The 18,569-nt window shown below is 37.0% G+C and overlaps 1 long non-coding RNA gene and 2 other non-coding genes across 3 annotated transcripts; all 3 read left to right on the top strand.

Annotated features, from left to right (window-relative positions):
• Positions 1-49: 49 nt before the first annotated feature.
• On the top strand, positions 50-7,451 carry LOC141652190 (uncharacterized). Its single transcript, XR_012547018.1, has 3 exons — positions 50-145; positions 263-370; positions 7,195-7,451. It is a non-coding gene; the product is annotated as an uncharacterized LOC141652190 (long non-coding RNA).
• On the top strand, positions 479-693 carry LOC141654127 (small nucleolar RNA U3). The gene has a single exon (XR_012547698.1). It is a non-coding gene; the product is annotated as a small nucleolar RNA U3 (small nucleolar RNA).
• On the top strand, positions 2,371-2,566 carry LOC141654409 (U2 spliceosomal RNA). Its single transcript, XR_012547970.1, has one exon. It is a non-coding gene; the product is annotated as a U2 spliceosomal RNA (small nuclear RNA).
• Positions 7,452-18,569: the final 11,118 nt, after the last annotated feature.

The following is an 18,569-nucleotide window of genomic DNA, read 5'->3' as shown; positions in this document are numbered from 1 at the left end:
GAGTGTCTCAGCTACTCGGCAAACTAAACGAGATACGGGACGACCGATTACGATGACACGTTGCTAGCTAGCAAACTGATGTAGTGATAGACTCATAGCTCTTCTAGAATTTGTACCACAAGTCGGAATTTTCCGCAAGACCAAGGTAATCTCTCTCCTTATTCATCCTTTTTTAGCTTAGCTTTCACTTTTATCGTCCATTTTATTTTCTAATTAAACCCAGTTAATCGTGATAATCACTCACTCTTTGATTATTGCTTAGTTCTAGATAGATCATCTGGAACACCATATGAAGTGCTTTGCAGAACAATCAAACAATGGCGTTTCGATATCAAAGCATATATAAGGCGAATTTCCTCGCTCTAATCAGGTACATAAGCTCATATTGTTATTACTTGTCTAATGATGAATAAAACCCATACCGGGGAAGTACTCGAGAAAACTGATGTTTATAGAAGCCCAGCAAAGGATACTTGACACGACCTTACTTGAACAGGATCTTACATCTATAGCCGTCATCAGATCCTCGAGATCTCTGAGCAGGAAAACAAAGTGTGGTTGATGAACCCATAGCCATGCGATCAGAGCGTGATTAACGGCTGCCATTGATCTTCGGACCAGTGGTTTGCTGTAGAGGATCGTTCCTCAGTCCACTCGTGGGCTTGGGATGGTCGCATGGTTGTCTGACGCACTTCCCCCTTTTTTTTACCGGTGTACTTGTTCAAGATACGAGTTATCCGACTCGTATGCAAGAACGTCACTACGCTGTAAATATATTGGGTATAATATCAATATATGTTTATTTTTTACCGGTGTACTTGTTCAAGATACGAGTTATCCGACTCGTATGCAAGAACGTCACTACGCTGTAAATATATTGGGTATAATATCAATATATGTTTATCATAGACTTGCAAAGGGTTAAGAGCTATGTAGTCATAAATAAACATGAATCATGTATGTTATTGTCATGAATCATGTATGTTTAGTCTACTAGTTATAAAAGTGAGGATCTAAAGGTGTGATTAATGCGGGTTTGGATCAAAATTTGAGAATTTGTGGTCCCGAACAAGCAAGAGGATGAGATGGGTTTGTGGGGATTAGCCTTTGTTAGCTTTATATCTCATTAAAATTCTTCCAAACTTGATAATCATAGTTCAAAACTTGAAAAACATACACATTAATAGCACAACTGCCTAAAGAAAATAACATCTGAAATACTTGTCATCAGCACAACACAATATCTCAACATATTGCAAGTTAGAAAACAACTAAAAGACATAAGTAATGCAAATCATACAAGTAAATATCATGGAAATCCATCTGGAAAATTGTCTTATTAAGTGTTAAGTAATCCCTTATGAGTACGTAGTCCCACCAATACGTTCCCACAAATAACTTGGCTAGACCTTAAGCACAAAATTAGGAGGAACGCTTCTCTTCAGTTAACTCGACAAGTCTAGTACTTTTTAACAAAGGAAGGGGGAATCAAAAGGTCTTTGAAATTACCAACTTACCCTTTCTTTGTGTGTTAGAAAAGTACTGCAGTTACTCTCTTGAAGAGGATTCGAGGATCCTATCCTCGGATCCTGATTGCAAAATTAGCATATTTCACTATATGGAAATTTGAATCTGTCTAAACACTACATTGTTAGAAAAATTGACTTTGTGGGGGTTTAAATTGATAATTTCTTTTGCTTGTTTCCTTCGTTCTCCTTGTGTTTACCGTAATTATTCAAGAGTTGGGACAATGTCTCCTAAATTTTGAGTTTGTCACTCTTATAAAAGGGTGGTTGACTCGGTAAACACGATTTGCACGTTATCACATATATCTGGGATAACATAGTGGTTGCGGATTGTCTAGTATCTAGAAAATCTACTTTGTTTTTTTGGTACGGACATGTGGAGCTAATTTAGTGTACTTTTGTTTGGCTTCGGGCGTTGCTTCTTGGCGTTTTGACAGGCGGCGAACTATTGAAAATTATAGAACATGGCTATTTTGAGCATTATTGACATTCTTGTTTACAAATCTAAGTTTGCGGGTATGTCGTCGGATGTTGGTGACAAATGTAGTTCTGTTTTAATAATATATATCAAAGGTTCTGGTGTAGGCATCAAGTCCCCTTCACCCCTGTGAAAAGTGAACTAAATATTTAGAGACTACATTAATAAGTTTGAGACCAGGCTATAGCTTTAGGTGAGATTAGGATTCATGTAGCCATGTAGGAGCATTACACAATAGAGAGAGTGATAGGCTGCAATGATAAACAGAAAAGTTATAAAAAATTAGTTCTGTCCCACATCGAGCAAATAGTTCAAAGGAAAGGACTTGTCATACTATAAAATAGGCAATGAGCTATTGTAATAAGCATACCTTTCTCGGCCTTTTGGCTAAGATCAAGTGTAGTATCTGTTCTTATCAGTTTAATATCTGATATGTGGGCCATTGGCTCACACGATATTAAATTTATTTTTTAAGAGGGGAGGCCCATTAAGGTAGCTTGCTGCCTGGACCTTCACGCGTCGCCCATGCGTTGCACTATTGCTTGGGCCAGGCGCACCTCTCCAGTTCAGTTTAATTTTTATTGCTTCTCATGTATTTTTCCTTGGACGATTATCAAGGCATGAAACTGGGCATAATTTTCACAAGGTGTACAAAGTTTACATTCCACTCACCTGCACATTTGTTTTTCACCTGCACAAGTGATCCAAGTTATCAACGAATTATATGGGTTTGTTTTTAACAAATTCTCATTGAGGACGGGTACTATTTGTCACAAGCTGAAGACGGATTTTGCCCGTCTCACAATATGCAAGTGACAAATCAAGTTTGTTTTAACATTAATTTAATTATGGTTGCTTCTCAGTAATTCTAGTTATGTGTTCTAACTTCTAATCACTAATTAGGAACTCTATACGCGAAACAATATCAGTACATATTTTGCTGTGTGTTCAGATGATGTTCACTAGTGTTTGGTCATATATAATCAGCAACTGCTTTGGATTGCCATTGATACGTGATTAGTATTTGTTCCTACAAATTAGCACACCACCTCAGTTTCATAGATTTAAATGTTTAATGTTCACATGAAATTTGTAGAGAGATTTGAAGCAAAATTTGTAGAGCGGCTACTCACAAGGTAAGCAACATTTACCGATTGCTACTCCATAATCAAGAAAATAAAAAACGATATTAACCCCACCATCAGGCATTTACCGGTGTAACCCCACCATCAGGCATCAACAATCAGATTTAGGAGGCCCCCTTTGCATCTGAGTTACTGTATAGTACTTTAAGCCACTAAAAAGCATTGGCCACTGGGTGGCTGCTAAATTATGGTGTTGATAAAATGAGAACAAAGTTTAGGTGAAAACCACTTGAGTTGCTTGTATCACCAATCGTACTTTCAGACATATATGATGCGTGGGGTTTCTAAAAATAGACGATATACACTCGTATGGAATGCAAGTCATGTAGTCATTAAAATTCGATATTTTCTGAGCGTTGGAATTTTAATGACTACACGACTTGCATTCTTTTATCCTAATATCTTATTTGAGGTCCAAAGTATACTTTTGTTTTGGCTTCCAATGTTGATTTCAAGCAGTTCGGGCCCGTGTCGCCCATGTGTTGCACTATTGCTTGTGCCTGGTGCACCTCTCCAACTCAGTTTTAAGCTTTAAACTAGTTTTAAACCCGTGCAAAAAAATTGCACGGGATTGAATATTCAACGACTACACTAAATACGGATAAAAATTAAAAACACAATTCCACATATTTTAACTTTAAATACTAATCAATCATCTAATGTACGTCAAGGTATAAAATATAAATAATATAATAAAATTACAAATATTGGACCATACGGCTTATGATCATCTTTATACCATAATAGATAATTGCAAAACTCAAGACAAAATAATATTAACCTTGTATACCGTAAATTTTGATAATTTGATTTTTGTAATTTGATTTTTATTACAGTGTAGTTGTTTAATGGCAGATGACATAGATTTAGGTTATAAGCCATTTTATGTAGTTTTTTAATGGCAGATGACATAGGTTTAGGTTATACGCTATCTTATTTTCCTTCTGTATAATTCATTAATGTATAATAATATGAGATAAGATTTTATGCTTATGATTTATCGGTTTTGAAAATTTTATTTTAGCTATATGTGTTATTGTTTTAATCATTAAGTACTTAGTCTAGTGGTTAAGACAGAGCTATCCTTGACAATAGGTCTCAGGTTCGATTCCCCCTCCCCTCTAGACTCTAGTGCAATGCGATTAAATGTGCGCTTCGTTGAACTAAACAAAAAACATGAGTACTTTATTCATCTTAAAGGCTAATTGTGAAATGCTTTTTTTTTTCTTTTTTAATTATTCAATTTGTAATTTTTACTTGTTCATATTGTATTGGTAATATTTGTTAGAAAGTGTATATTATAATATGTGGTTTAGAATTGACCCAAACCCAAAATAACCCATTTTGAGACCTTATCGACCCCTGTCGACCCGTTAGATCAAGGATTCCTAATTTTTTTTATATTAGGTCAACTTGTTTTGATAATATATGCCGTGCATTTTAAAAATGCACGGTTATTTTTAAAATTCTGATATTCAAAATCTCGTTTAGTGAAAATGTGGTCTGGCGTAATATTATTCTCAAGTGATAATACAATAATATGATGTATAATGATAATAACATGTTATAAATTATACTCCGTACTCATGAAGATATAGCTCCATATGATTGAATATTTAAATACTTACTAAATTCAGAAGTACTGAAAACAAATTATATTTTAAATGCTATTAATATTATCCGATGTAAGTCGTGATACAAATTAATAATTATACTATATACGCCCAAACTAAATTAAAATAAACCCTAAACTAAACACCATAATGATAAAAACCCAAACCCACCGAAATACTAAGTTATAGAGTATAAATATTTATGTCCCAAATAATTAAACTAAGTTGAAATCTAAATATAGAAGTAAATAAATCCTAAACTAAACACCTGAAAACCCAAACCCACCCTCACTTACCTAATACTCACAATTTTTCTCAAATTTCGCCTCCTTGCTTCCTCTGCATAGTGCCTACCCATGTCATTCATCTTCTTTCCTTTCATTTTTCACTAAAGCTGATCATCTCATTTTCCACAATTCATCTATCTTCATCATCCATATTTTATAGTTCTTCAATTTTTTTTTATCACCCATCTCCGATTTATATCAAAAAAGAACTTTAATTGTTGGTAAAGATTCATGTAAGTATCCTACAATCTAATATCAAAATATACAGATCTGCAATTTTCACATTTTTTATGATTTGTTCCATATTTTTCGAAAATATGGATTTTTTCGGGGCTTTTTTATTTTCATCAAGATATTTTATCTTCATCATCCATCTTTTATAATTCTTCAATTTTTTTTATCACCCATCTCCGATTTATATCAAAAAGAACTTTAATTGTTGGTAAAGATTCATGTAAGTATCCTACAATCTAATACCAAAATATATAGATCTGCAATTTTCACATTTTTTTCTGATTTGTTCCATAAAAAAAAAAAACGTCTAATCATCCGCCAAATTTACGATTGAATAATGTCTCTGGCTCAAAAGAAGAAAATTATTTTTAATTTTCTATTTGTTTATTTATTTATTTAGGCTATTTAATTTATGTCTATGTAACATTTAATTTGTACTTTGTATAATTTAGGTTATATAATGTGTATTATCATATCTATAAAATGGAATATGTAGATGAAAAAAATAAGAAAACAGATTAGAATAAGGAAAGAGGAGAGAGGGTAAATAATTAATAGAAATGATGGTGGGGTCCATTTATTTTTTCATCCCTAAAATTGAGCAGCCAATCAAAAGCCAAGAAAGAACTTGGCTTTTATACTATGTAGATCTTTAGGCTCTGTTTGGCACGACACTTCAGGTAGCTTATTTGACCAAAGTAGCTTATTTGACCAAAATTTCAGCTACCTGATTTGTTTGTAAGTGTTTGGCAAGTAGCTTATTTGGTCAAATAAGGTACCTGAAATGAAATGCTACCTCAGGTAGCATTTGGGAAATCAGGTACCTGAAATGACTTATTTTCCATTTTGTACCCCTTTTATTCTATAATATTAAATAATTTTCATATCCTTTTACGTCATTTTACCAAAATCAGCTACCTTTTCACTAGTTTGTCAAACACATTTTTATATGATCGATTCTTATCATCCTAATTTTCATTACCTTATCGATTCCTTTTCGTTTGATTAGCTTTTTCAGGTTTTAGTTTTCGTACCTTTTTCGTTTCAAATACCTTTTCAGGTAGTTTTGCCAAACAGAGCCTTAGACTATCTGTGTTTCGGTAATTATTTGACTATCTGTGTTTGGGTAAAATTATTTCGCTTGCAGCTGAAATTTTATAAAATTTGTTCTTCCATCGTACGAGGGATTTAGTAGCGTGGTTACTTCTCTCCAATGGATAATCTGACGTAATTACAATTTCCTCTTTACTGCTAAAATATTAGCACGTCTCTCCCTAATTATTAGTTTGTCTCTGCAATCTAAGGCCTTTGTTATATTGGTCTAGTAATATTAACTAAAATTGTTTGTAACGCAAGTACGGAGTACTTTGTATAATACTCCCTCCTATCAGTCTAATGTCTCCTTTCATTATAATACTCATCACATATATTAGAGAAAGAGAAATATTCGGCTGAATATTATAATATTCATCACATATATTAGAGAAAGAAGAATATTCGGCTGAATAGGAGGGAGTTATGTTCTACATTAAACCATAAACACGCTCTTTTTAATTAGCCTTGGCAAATAAACTATGCCGAAGTGAGTTGTATATGGAATTCAGATTCTTATTAGGGTAAGGATGAACAAACACGTTGAATTAAGATATTTAAAAAAACTGTGAAACTTAATCTAATGATAACAGACAAAGAAACATAGTTCAATTACACTCCTACCAACTTTGTAGAGGTACATGACATCTAAGATACTATATAAGCATTGTAGGCGCAAAATAAAAATTTTATATGTATGATACCCCTCATAAAATACCTACCAAAGCAATTATACGTGTGGTTGTCATCAATTATAGTTTAATTTAGTGTGTGGTTGTCTTATTATCTTTATTTCAATTAAAGAATTTTTTTTTTCAGGATTTGTGATATAGATTGACAAAAGAGGCAAAGAGCAATGATAACTGATAAGATTGTATACTTAAGATAGTATATTCACTTATTGAATGAATGAATGTTGCGGTTTTTTACAACCCTATATTTCATAGCATTAGTTGTATTGTATATATTGGTGTTAATATATGGAATTTCTTTGTCTGTTATCATTAGCATTAGTTGTATTGTATATATTGCATAACATTAGTTGAATGAATGAACAAACACGTTATCATTAGGTATTTTTTTGTCTGTTATCATTCAAATTCTTAGTGAGTTGTATATGGAATTCAAATTCTTAGGGTAAATTAAAAAAATTCCATGTTATATTATTAAGAAGTACAAGTTCACAATAGTTAGTACTCTTAAAGACTCTACATCCGCCATTTCAAATATCCGTGTAATTCTTATTTTCCGATGTTACATTGCAAGTTAGAAAACGACTAAAAAACGTTAGTAATGCAAACATTATTAAGTTAGTTTAAAGATAGTTGACTTCGATAATTAACATTATCATTTGCCTAAATAGTAAATACAAGCATAATAAGCTCCTTTGATGAGGTGTGCATTATTCCCACATCAATATATTGAAACCAATATCTTCACATCAACTACCGCCTTAAAATCATAATTGGCTTCATCGTCCATGGCATCTCCTAATGCGGCTAATGAAAGATTAACACTAACTCTTAACATTTCTAAGACCCTTCTAAATGTCCAAACTCTGGGAATTCACTCTAAGAGGAACAGTAGAGCAGTACTCTCCGTGCACAACATGTGATACACAGTCTTGCTACAGTGCTCTTCTCCATCTTCTACTACCGTTACTGCTCCTTCTTTCTTCATTTCTGCATCACTCTGTTGCTCCTCCTTCTCTCTTCGTTTCTTCATCACTCATTTTTTTATCCTTCTCTCATCCTAATTCTCTAAAATTCTTCTCTTATCCTTATCTCATCCTCATTCTCTAATTCAATCTGAATCGATGGTCGTATTTTTGATGATGAAGATTGCTCGCCTTACTCTCCGTGCACAACATGTGATACACAGTCTTGCTACAGTGCTCTTCTCCATCTTCTACTACCGTTACTGCTCCTTCTTTCTTCATTTCTGCATCACTCTGTTGCTCCTCCTTCTCTCTTCGTTTCTTCATCACTCATTTTTTTATCCTTCTCTCATCCTAATTCTCTAAAATTCTTCTCTTATCCTTATCTCATCCTCATTCTCTAATTCAATCTGAATCGATGGTCGTATTTTTGATGATGAAGATTGCTCGCCTTTGTTACGATTAGGGCTACAGGTATTGATGATTCCCCATAGCCTCTATAATTAATCATTCAATCTGGGTACTAACTTCAAAGAGGTTGTGGATCTGGAAATTTTTCGTGAATCTGGTTATAACTCGCTCAAGCCCAGGTATTGATTTCATTTGCTAATTTCCTCTCTTTTAATTTACTGATTTGTTGTGTTTTAATTTCCTCTCTTTCAAAGAGGCTGTGGATTTGGAGAGTACTGTATTAATAGTATTGATCTTAATCGTAATGGATTTGATTTTTTATTTTGTTGGTATAATTTTGTGTAAAAATTAGGGTTTTAATTGGATTTTTGATTGGTTTGTTTGATTTCATAAGGATGTGGCTAACGAAGTGGCCTTAAACTTCCCGGTGTGGTAATACCTCCTGGTCACTTCATTGTGGCTTGCTTCTTCTTTACAAGGCCAAAAATTGAAGTTTAGCGTTGGGTTGGTGATTTAATCTCCCATTTGTGTTTTGATTTTCGTCTTCACCCATTAATAAAACCTTAAGAAACTTGCTTGTGAAATCATATGCTTTCCAATTCCGAGATTTGGAGAGTACTGTATTAATAGTATTGATCTTATTCGTAATGGATTTGATCCCTTTTGCAAGGGAGACATGACTTGGCTGTAAGCTCACTACAAAAAGATAACATGGAGGTGATGGCCATGTATCAAATCAGATAAATAAGGACTGCAATGAATTTCTTAGTCGAGTTTGGTAATTTCTGGTATTGCTTTTCATTCTGAATTTTTGCAGCAACTAATCATTGTAATTTCTGATTTGGATCATTTCTTACTCGAGTTTTGGTGATTTCGGGAATTACTTTTCGATTTAGGTTTTTAATTTCATAAGGTACACTAAAAAAACGAAAATTAAAAACTGTAAACATCGAAAACCCCTATCTCTACCACTGCACAGTGCGTTAAGTCGAATGAAATAGCAGGCTATTTTCAGTTCTGTCTATGTTAAGGTTATTTTCAGATTTATCTATGTTATGGTAGCTGACATCGAAAGAAATTTTAGCACAAAATCTGAACTTTGTTGTACTTTTGGTGCATCAATTTTTTATGTGTAATAGGACGCTTCCATTATGATTCTCTTGGACATTTTCGTCGGCTTCCACATTAGTATAATAAATGCAATATGTTGCTCGGGCATCATATAATTTTGTACTGCCATTTAATGCGCACCAGTACATGTTTACATTTCATAGTCCTTAGGTGTAAAGTTGATCTTACATATTTAACCTGCAGGTGCTTCCCATGACGGCTAATAGGATTACCATTCCGTTTCATGTGGAAGACTTAACCTTTGACAGATACAGGAGTTTAGAGCGCTGCAGCCGACTATACAGGCTCAAGCGCAATGAATTAGAAGATGTTGTTAAAGGAGAAAGCAGAGGCGACCTTGAAGAAAATGTGCCTGATCTCCCTAACCGCATTAAACATGTTTCTCTAGATTATATGCCTCTTCTGAGGAAGATTTTCAATATCATTGCGGTTCAGGCTACACCGCTGAAAAGTGTCAGGCACTGCGATGGTCGTTACACATCTTGGATTACAGTCCAACCTCTATTCAACAATGCATCAAAAGAAGTACTTATTGGCCCAAGCTGTGATACTTTTGCACACGCAAAGAGCGAAATGGCTAGGAAAGTCATCATGTATCTAATACCTGCATACCATCTTGAGATTGTTGATGCAAATTATGGATCCCGGGATTCTAAGTTCGCTTCTTTACTATATAAACTTGAATAAGAGAGCTACCTAACAATAAGGGAACGGATAACTGGGATCCCTGATGAACCTGCATATTCCTGCCTACTTGTGGAGCAGGATGACATGGCATTTGAAAATGCAAGTGCTGACATACCAACAATTACTCCAGCACCTGTGCGAACAAGGTCGCATAGAAGCCGACGTCTCGCAAGTCCTAGAAACGTAGTTGTATGTCTGGCAGGTCCTTATCCCGTTTTTTTACAAGATGCCAAAGCAACAGCGAATGGGCAGCAGGCGTGCAAGGAATGCGTAAAAAATTGGTTCATAGGGCTTTGCAGGTGTGGTATTGTCTGCTACTGGTTTCTTTCACCTTTTTGGTTTTATCAAGTGCATCTAATGCTGTGGAACTACTGTGCTATCCTCTTACTTATAGTTGCCTGTTAGCAACAATCAACATTCTTTTTTGCCGGTCCGGTAGACCACCTGTCGAAGCTGTATTTTGATTAGCATATTAGCCTTTAGTGAAGGCAATATCTTTATTATATATTATGTAATGAATTTAGTGCAAACTGGTGTTCATGTAATGACTCTTTGTAGTAGTAATGTGTGTGTGCAATATCCTCCTGTAGGTGTGTCATGCATTTGATTTTTTAAGGCTGCTTCATATGCATCCTCACAAGGTTAACGTATGTTCATTAACTCTCACATGTTTGCTTTGCTTACCGGGTTAATAAGTTGTATGTTGCTCTTTCCCGAGCTAGAGAATCAAGCAAAGTAACAGTCGTCTGTGCACCAACAGTCCAGAATCCGCTGCAATGCTCCGTGAAAAACATTGTTTGTTACGGAGATGGTCCTTGGAACTCCGCGCGCGGAGAGACAACTAGTTACAAAAAGGCCATGCCTTAAAGTTATTTTCTGCAAAATTTTCGTTTTTTTTTCTCTAAAGTGAAGTGTCATGGTGGACAGTTTAAGTGTCCGAGCACGCGACCTAAGTGTTGAAGTACATAGTGTCCACGTACAACGTATACACAGTGTCCTCTATGACCATGCAGCTCCACTTGACGAGCACAATATGAATGGTCTGTGACTTTATGGTGCATTAATATACTTGGGGTGAAACTGTTTTTTGTTGCCTGGCTTCTTGTTAAAGGCTATTATAAATATAAATCATATTTTTATTTTATTAGTACACATTTTTGTCTGTTATCATCAAATTCTTAGTGAGTTGTATATGGAATTCAAATTCTTAGGGTAAATTAAAAAAATTCCATGTTATATTATTAAGAAGTACAAGTTCACAATAGTTAGTACTCTTAAAGACTCTACATCCGCCATTTCAAATATCCGTGTAATTCTTATTTTCCGATGTTACATTGCAAGTTAGAAAACGACTAAAAAACGTTAGTAATGCAAACATTATTAAGTTAGTTTAAAGATAGTTGACTTCGATAATTAACATTATCATTTGCCTAAATAGTAAATACAAGCATAATAAGCTCCTTTGATGAGGTGTGCATTATTCCCACATCAATATATTGAAACCAATATCTTCACATCAACTACCGCCTTAAAATCATAATTGGCTTCATCGTCCATGGCATCTCCTAATGCGGCTAATGAAAGATTAACACTAACTCTTAACATTTTACAAAAAGGCCATGCCTTAAAGTTATTTTCTGCAAAATTTTCATTTTTTTTTCTCTAAAGTGAAGTGTCATTTTTTTTTCGACAAAGGTAAACCGATATATTAAAAGCATAGATAAAACGTTATTACAAATACAACCAAAGCTTAGAAGTTAACCAGTGGCTAGACTAACTGACCAGTTACGATGTAAACGAAGAAAAGTGCGAATTGCATGTAGCGAATTTCGCACAGTTATTGGTACTGGCTTTTGAGAAGCCAGAACTGAACATAATTTTTTTGATGATACCACAAAAGTAATTACAGGGTAGGTAGCTGTCTCCTGGCGGATCATAACTTGAAGTAGAGCTTGAGAATAAGCAACAAAAAGGGATGAGGCACGCATGTAGGAGAATTCAGCCACGCAAGAGTCTGACTCAACCATAGTTGTATATCCATTTTGTAGAGAATTCCTGCAGATGAAGAGCCGATAAAAAAATCGCAGGCTGCAAAGTTGAAAAATGATTACCTGCTTTAAGTTGTAGAGCTTGTTTCGGAATGCCGTCGTATCGGAGAGAAGGCAGCTGCAGGTGTGATTGGTGTAGCGCTTCAGCTAGATGAAGGATGCGTTCAGGCACAAACTCACGGTTCTCAAAGACAATGGAGTTACGTGTGAGCCATATGGATCTTAAGATTGCATAAAAGTGAAGTAAACAATTAAACCCAGAAGAAGATGCTCTATGAAGATATGAAATTTGATCAGCAAGCCAGCGGACAAAAGAGACATTCGGATTAGCCAAGGAGTGAATGCCAAGTGATGATGACCGCCAGATATGTTGAATTACATCACAGGATCGGAACAAATGTTCAGGAGTTTCCATATCCGTTTGACATAAAGGACAAAAAGTATCAAGATGAAAACCCCTATGGGCCAGAACTGTCCTCGTTGGGATGATATGATGGGCAAGTTTCCAGATAAAAAGAGGAAATTTACTTGAAAACGGGAAAAGCCATACCAATTTCCAAGGAAAAGAGGGAAACTGTGGAATTGCTGGCAAATGCTTGGATAAAAGATATGAATATCCCGACTGAAGGTTATAGCAACCATCTTCAGTGTACTTCCAGTACAGGTAGTCATCATCTTGAAGAATGGGTGGTTCCATGGCCAAAATATCTTTAGCAGTTGAGCTATTAAAGAAACGAAAAATATTGCACGGATTCCATGTACCATCTTCGCGAACAAAATCAGAAAAAGAAGGCAAGTGGGTATCCTCTGGTTGTTTCATACTTGGGGGATGACCTTGTACCCAATGGCTGCGAACAAGATCCATGGATTTGCCATTTCCAGCTTTCCAAGCCATAGCTTCAGAGCACATAGCAGCTACCCGACAAATACCTTGCCATACAAAGGAAGGCTGTGTAACTTTGGACTTGAGGTTGGGAATTGGAAGGTCCTTCCGATATTTTGGAGCTAGATATTTTGCCAAAAAACCAGTCGGCTTATGATGTAAGCGCCAAAAATTTTTCATAAGGTAAGCCTGACTGAGAACTGTTACCGATTTAATTCCCAAACCTCCTGAGTCTCTTGGAACATGCAAGTGCGGCTGAGATAGCCAATGAATTGATCGGTGTGAAGAATTTTTACTCCACCAGAAGGCAGCAATTAAAGAGTCAATCTTCTTTGACACGGATAGAGGAAGAGGAACAGCAGCCAAAATGTGAAACAACGAACCAAGGAGGATGGAATTGATAATAACAAACTTACTGGCTTGAGATAAGTGAAGAGAAGACCATGATGAAATCCGTGTGGTAATCTTATCCAGAATATCATTAAAAGCTGTCTTCTTGCATCTAGGAATGTCAACCGGAACTCCCAAATATGTACCAAAAGAATCAGAAGCTTTCATACGCAGAATCGAGGTCATATGGGATTTAAAGTCCTCCGGTGAATTGGGACTGAATTTAATAAAAGATTTCTGGAGGTTAACCATTTGTCCAGAGGTTTTCTCAAAGTCTTGAAAAATATCTCGGATAGTCTCAAAGGAAGCAGGTGTAGCTTTGCAGCAGATGAAAGCGTCGTCTGCATAAAAAAGATGGGAAAGAGGCGGAGCATACCGAGAAATTTTAAGTCCAACAAGTTGTTTCTGGGATTCAGCCTTCTGAAAGTGACGAGATAGAACTTCCATACACATAATAAACAAATAAGGAGAGAGAGGATCTCCCTGGCGTAGACCACAAGACGGATGAAAGGAGGGCGAAGGTTCACCATTTATCATGATACTGTAAGTAACTGTTGAAATGCATTCCCATATCAGATTACTCCAAGACTGCGGGAAACCAAAATGATCTAGCACGGACATGAGGAAATGCCAGGATACTCTATCAAAAGCCTTATGCATATCCAGTTTGATCACCGAGTAGCAGTTTGTCCCGTTCTTAGTCTTGTTAATATAATGCATTATCTCATGAGCAATAAGGCATCCATCAGACATAAGACGACCTGGGACAAACGCTTGTTGGGATTCAGAAATAATAGACGACATCACCAATTTGAGTCGATTTGCCATACACTTGGAAGCTAAACGGTATACGACATTACATAGGCTGATTGGTCGATATTGCGAGACCAACTCCGGGTTATCAACTTTTGGTATCAGAACAATGATGGTATTGTTCCATTCTTTCAACATAACTCCAGAGTTAAGGAATCTCAGAATTGCCGAAGTCACTAACTGACCTATTTGCGGCCAAAAAGTCTTGAAAAATTTTGGTGTCATACCATCAGGACCCGGAGATTTTGAATCATCCATACCTCGGAGAGCAATCAGAATATCGTTTTCCGAGAAAGGGGCTTGTAATAAAGAACATTCAACTGTTCCGAGCTTGGGCAAATCCAAGTTAGACAAAAACTGATGGATAAAACCCCCCGGGCCGGCATGTGCATTTGTAGAATTATTACAGAGCAAATTGGTGAAATAGTTGACAATTTCATCTGTAACAGAAGCTGGTGAATTCAACCAAACTCCATCAGATGTTCGAAGAGCCATTATACGATGCTTGGTAGCTCGTTGTTTAACTCGATTAAAAAGGAAGCGAGTTGGATAACCATCTAAAACCTCAGCTTTGATTTTCGAACGTTGAATCCAAAAAAGTCGCTGGTTTCGCATAAGCTGAAGGCGAGCTGAGCGTAGATGCTGAAATTGTGTTGCTGAATGTTCATCCACAATACTTGCAGCAGATAAATCCAAATCAGCTTCTATTTCCGACCAGTTAATTCCATTAGAAATACGGTGACGTATAACCCAATTCAAGATAGCACGGCGAATGGTAGCTAATTTTCGTGACAGCACAAACATCGAGGATCCGAAAAAAGGAGTATTCCAAACTCGTGAAACAAGATCCTGAACTTCAGGGAAAGATAAACACCAATTATCGAGGCGGTATGGCCTTTTACGTGGTTTAGAATCCGGACTCAGAGAAAGGATGACAGGTGCATGGTCAGAAATCAGAATGGGGAGATGCGAGATAGACGTGAAAGGGAAAAGAGTAAACCATTCCTGATTGGCATAAGCGCGGTCTAGACGTTCCATGATGATATTACCATTGTACTGATTGTTCATCCAAGTGAAACGGGAACCAAAGAAAGGAACATCTGAAAGGCCATTGTTAATTTTCCAAGAGGTAAAAGCACTTTGGCCACGTATAAAGCTTGTGCCCCCAAATTTATCAGCGAACAACTCAACTTGATTAAAATCCCCAAGTATCAACAAAGGAGAAAGCCCCAAAATCTTGGAACTTATATGATTCCATAAAGCTTGTCGATACTCAAACCGTGCTTCACCATATATAAATAAAACATAGATTATATTATTTATACAAGGTGCCCCAGGGGAAGATAATTTACAGAGGATAAAGTGAGAATCTAAACTTAAGGTAGTTAAATCTATAGAACTATCCCATCGCAAAAGAAGGCCTCCACTACGCCCAGTCGAATCTACACCGCAATAGTGAGGCAGGCCCAAATGGGAAGTCCTATAAGAAGCCGAGTCAGAAGAAGTCATGGTTTCTTGCAAAAACAAAATGGACGGATGATGTTGCTGGACACTTCGAAGTATAAACGGAATTGTAGGATCATCCGTCGATCCTAGCCCCCTACAATTCCAGCAAAAGATCTTCATCGGAAAACGGGTGGCGAATTAAGGTCCGCCACCAGACCCAAACCAGGAGCAACTGCTTCATCTCTGAACAAAGAAAAGGGAACAAGCATTAGCGAAGATCCATTCATAAAAATAAATGGACCGGCTTGTTCCAAGCAAGGTTTTTTTCTCACATGTAAGTCCAGTAAAGATAAATCGAAAGAAGACAGGGCTCGTTTTTTCCCCGAAACCGAAGAGCAAGGAACATGGCAAACATCAGGCGGTTTAAAACGAAAAGGCAAAGTAGGAAACGACCCAGACAACAACTCAACCGGAGTTGGTTCAGAGACCGAATCTACAGCCAAGTCAATAAAACCCGATCTATTAGTGTGTTTAAATCGAGTGCGGCTGTAAAAATTAAACCCGATTCCTACCTTGCGTTTAAAGACAAATTTCACCGTCCTGCCAAGAGAGTCCATAGCAGGAGGATGAGCAACAGAGGCAGAATCAGAGGGACGAAAAAGACATGTAACATCCACTGACCGTGGTGGAGTTGCAGGGTCAGCAAGACCAAGGTCAGAAGACGCATCAAACTCATCATCAGGCACAGTCATTCGAAAAGCAGGGGAAGGGTCTCTAGCATGAGACGGTTCCCCAACTTCCAAACCAAATGGTCCGGGAACAACCGGGCCTCTGACAAGAGGAAAAGACTCAAGTAAAACCTCTCTTGATTGATCCTTATGGACAGTCAAGTCCGGAGGGAAATCAAAACCATTGTCATCAGAATCATCTTCCGAGGAAGAGGAAGAGAACGAGAAAACTGGTGATTCACCACCCGAATCAACAATAACAGGGTCTGATGAGGCAAGAGAACACAATTCTGAGTTCAAGTATTTCAAACGTGCTGGCAGGCCCAAAATTTCAGGACTGTAAAAGGGAGAATCTGGGGGTCCATGTAAAACCAACAAACCACGAGCTGTAAGCTCATCTAATCGTGCCTGTATACCACGAGTCCCCTGCACCTTACCAGAAGGGCAGAAAGACACACGGTGTCCAACATGTCCACAAATTTTACAAAATCGAAAAACTCCTTCATAGGAGAATCCAACCCATTGATGCTCTCGATCATTAAAAGCCAAAAAACAGCCAGGAATCAGCGGCTTCGAAAGATCGACCCAAACTTTAACTCGCACAAAGTTGCGAGGAGGAATTAGAGACGGATAATTCTCCTCCTCACAAATATCTCCGACATGGGAGAGGAGAAAAGCAGCTACTGAAGTGTTCAGAAGAGGAATAGGAAGATGTTTCACACGGATCCAAATAGGAGCGATGTGAAAAAGCAAGTTATCCGGTATGGTAGCAGCTGTAACAGAGCGAAACACAAATAAGCTTCCCTCAATGGTCACTGTTTGTCTCTGTCTAAAATAGGCAAGGTCAGCTGCAGACGAAAACTCGAAGATGTAATAAGGTTTCATGGCACGGATAGAAACCGTGCCATTGAGGGTCCAATGTGTGAGGATCTTAGAGTAAATTCGAGGAATAGCCAGATAACGTTGGTCCATAATTTTGGCAAGGAGCGATTTGGAAAAATCGACCCCTGTGAAATCAGCATAAAGATGCAACGGTAACTTAAGGCTAACACCAGCTTGACAGGGATTAGACGAAGAGGAAGAAGCCATGTTTGATTTTGAAACCAAAAGCAGATAAAAACAGAGATTAAACAAAGAACCAGGAAGATTTTCTTAGTTAAAGGCGGTTGAAGGTGAAAGAAGGTGGAGGACAAGGTGGTTAAAAAGGTGGAGGGGAGACAAGAGGTTGATGATGTGTCAACCAAGCCTGTTGCATGATGGACAGCAGCACAAAGTTGGGGGGGGGGGGATTAGGCGAGAAAAGGAAAAAAAGGAGGTGGTGTTAGATAAAGTTAGGCGGTGGGTAAAAGGCAGCTAAGGAAAACACTCTATTTTTTAGAGGAACTCTCAATTTTAGAGAGGATTTTTTTTCCAAGTGAAGTGTCATGGTGGACAGTTTAAGTGTCCGAGCACGCGACCTAAGTGTTGAAGTACATTTCCCAACAGTGGTATCAGAGCCACGTTAGTGGGCTCATTATATTTTCTTGTGTATTATTATGGAGACTACCATCGCTCATTATGATGGTGATATGTTTAAACTCACGGCTGATAATTATTCCTATTGGAAACCGATGATGGAGGATCATTTATATTGTAAAGATTTGTATGAGCCTATCATTAGTGAAGACAAGCCGGAAGGAAAATCAGACAAAGATTGGGATCTCCTTAATCGGAAAGCAGTCGCTATGATACGTAAATATATCGACCGAAGTTTATTTGAGCATGTGGCTACTTTCACTAATGCCCATGAATTATGGACAAAACTTGAATCTATGATTCAAAAGAAAACTCCTAGAAATAAAGCTCTTCTTGTAAGACGATTGGTGAAGTTAGATTATAAAGATGGTCAAGGCATGATTGAACACTTGAACAATTTCAAGGGTCTTGTAAACCAGTTAACCAAGGTGGATATGAAGATTGATGATGAGCTACAAGCACTATTGCTTTTAAGCTCTCTTCCT

The sequence above is a fragment of the Silene latifolia genome, chromosome 4, assembly GCF_048544455.1.
Source record: "Silene latifolia isolate original U9 population chromosome 4, ASM4854445v1, whole genome shotgun sequence".
In the NCBI taxonomy this organism is placed as follows: Eukaryota; Viridiplantae; Streptophyta; class Magnoliopsida; order Caryophyllales; family Caryophyllaceae; genus Silene; species Silene latifolia.
The sequence above is the reverse complement of the archived record's forward strand: the minus strand, read 5'-3'. Positions and strand labels throughout refer to the sequence as shown.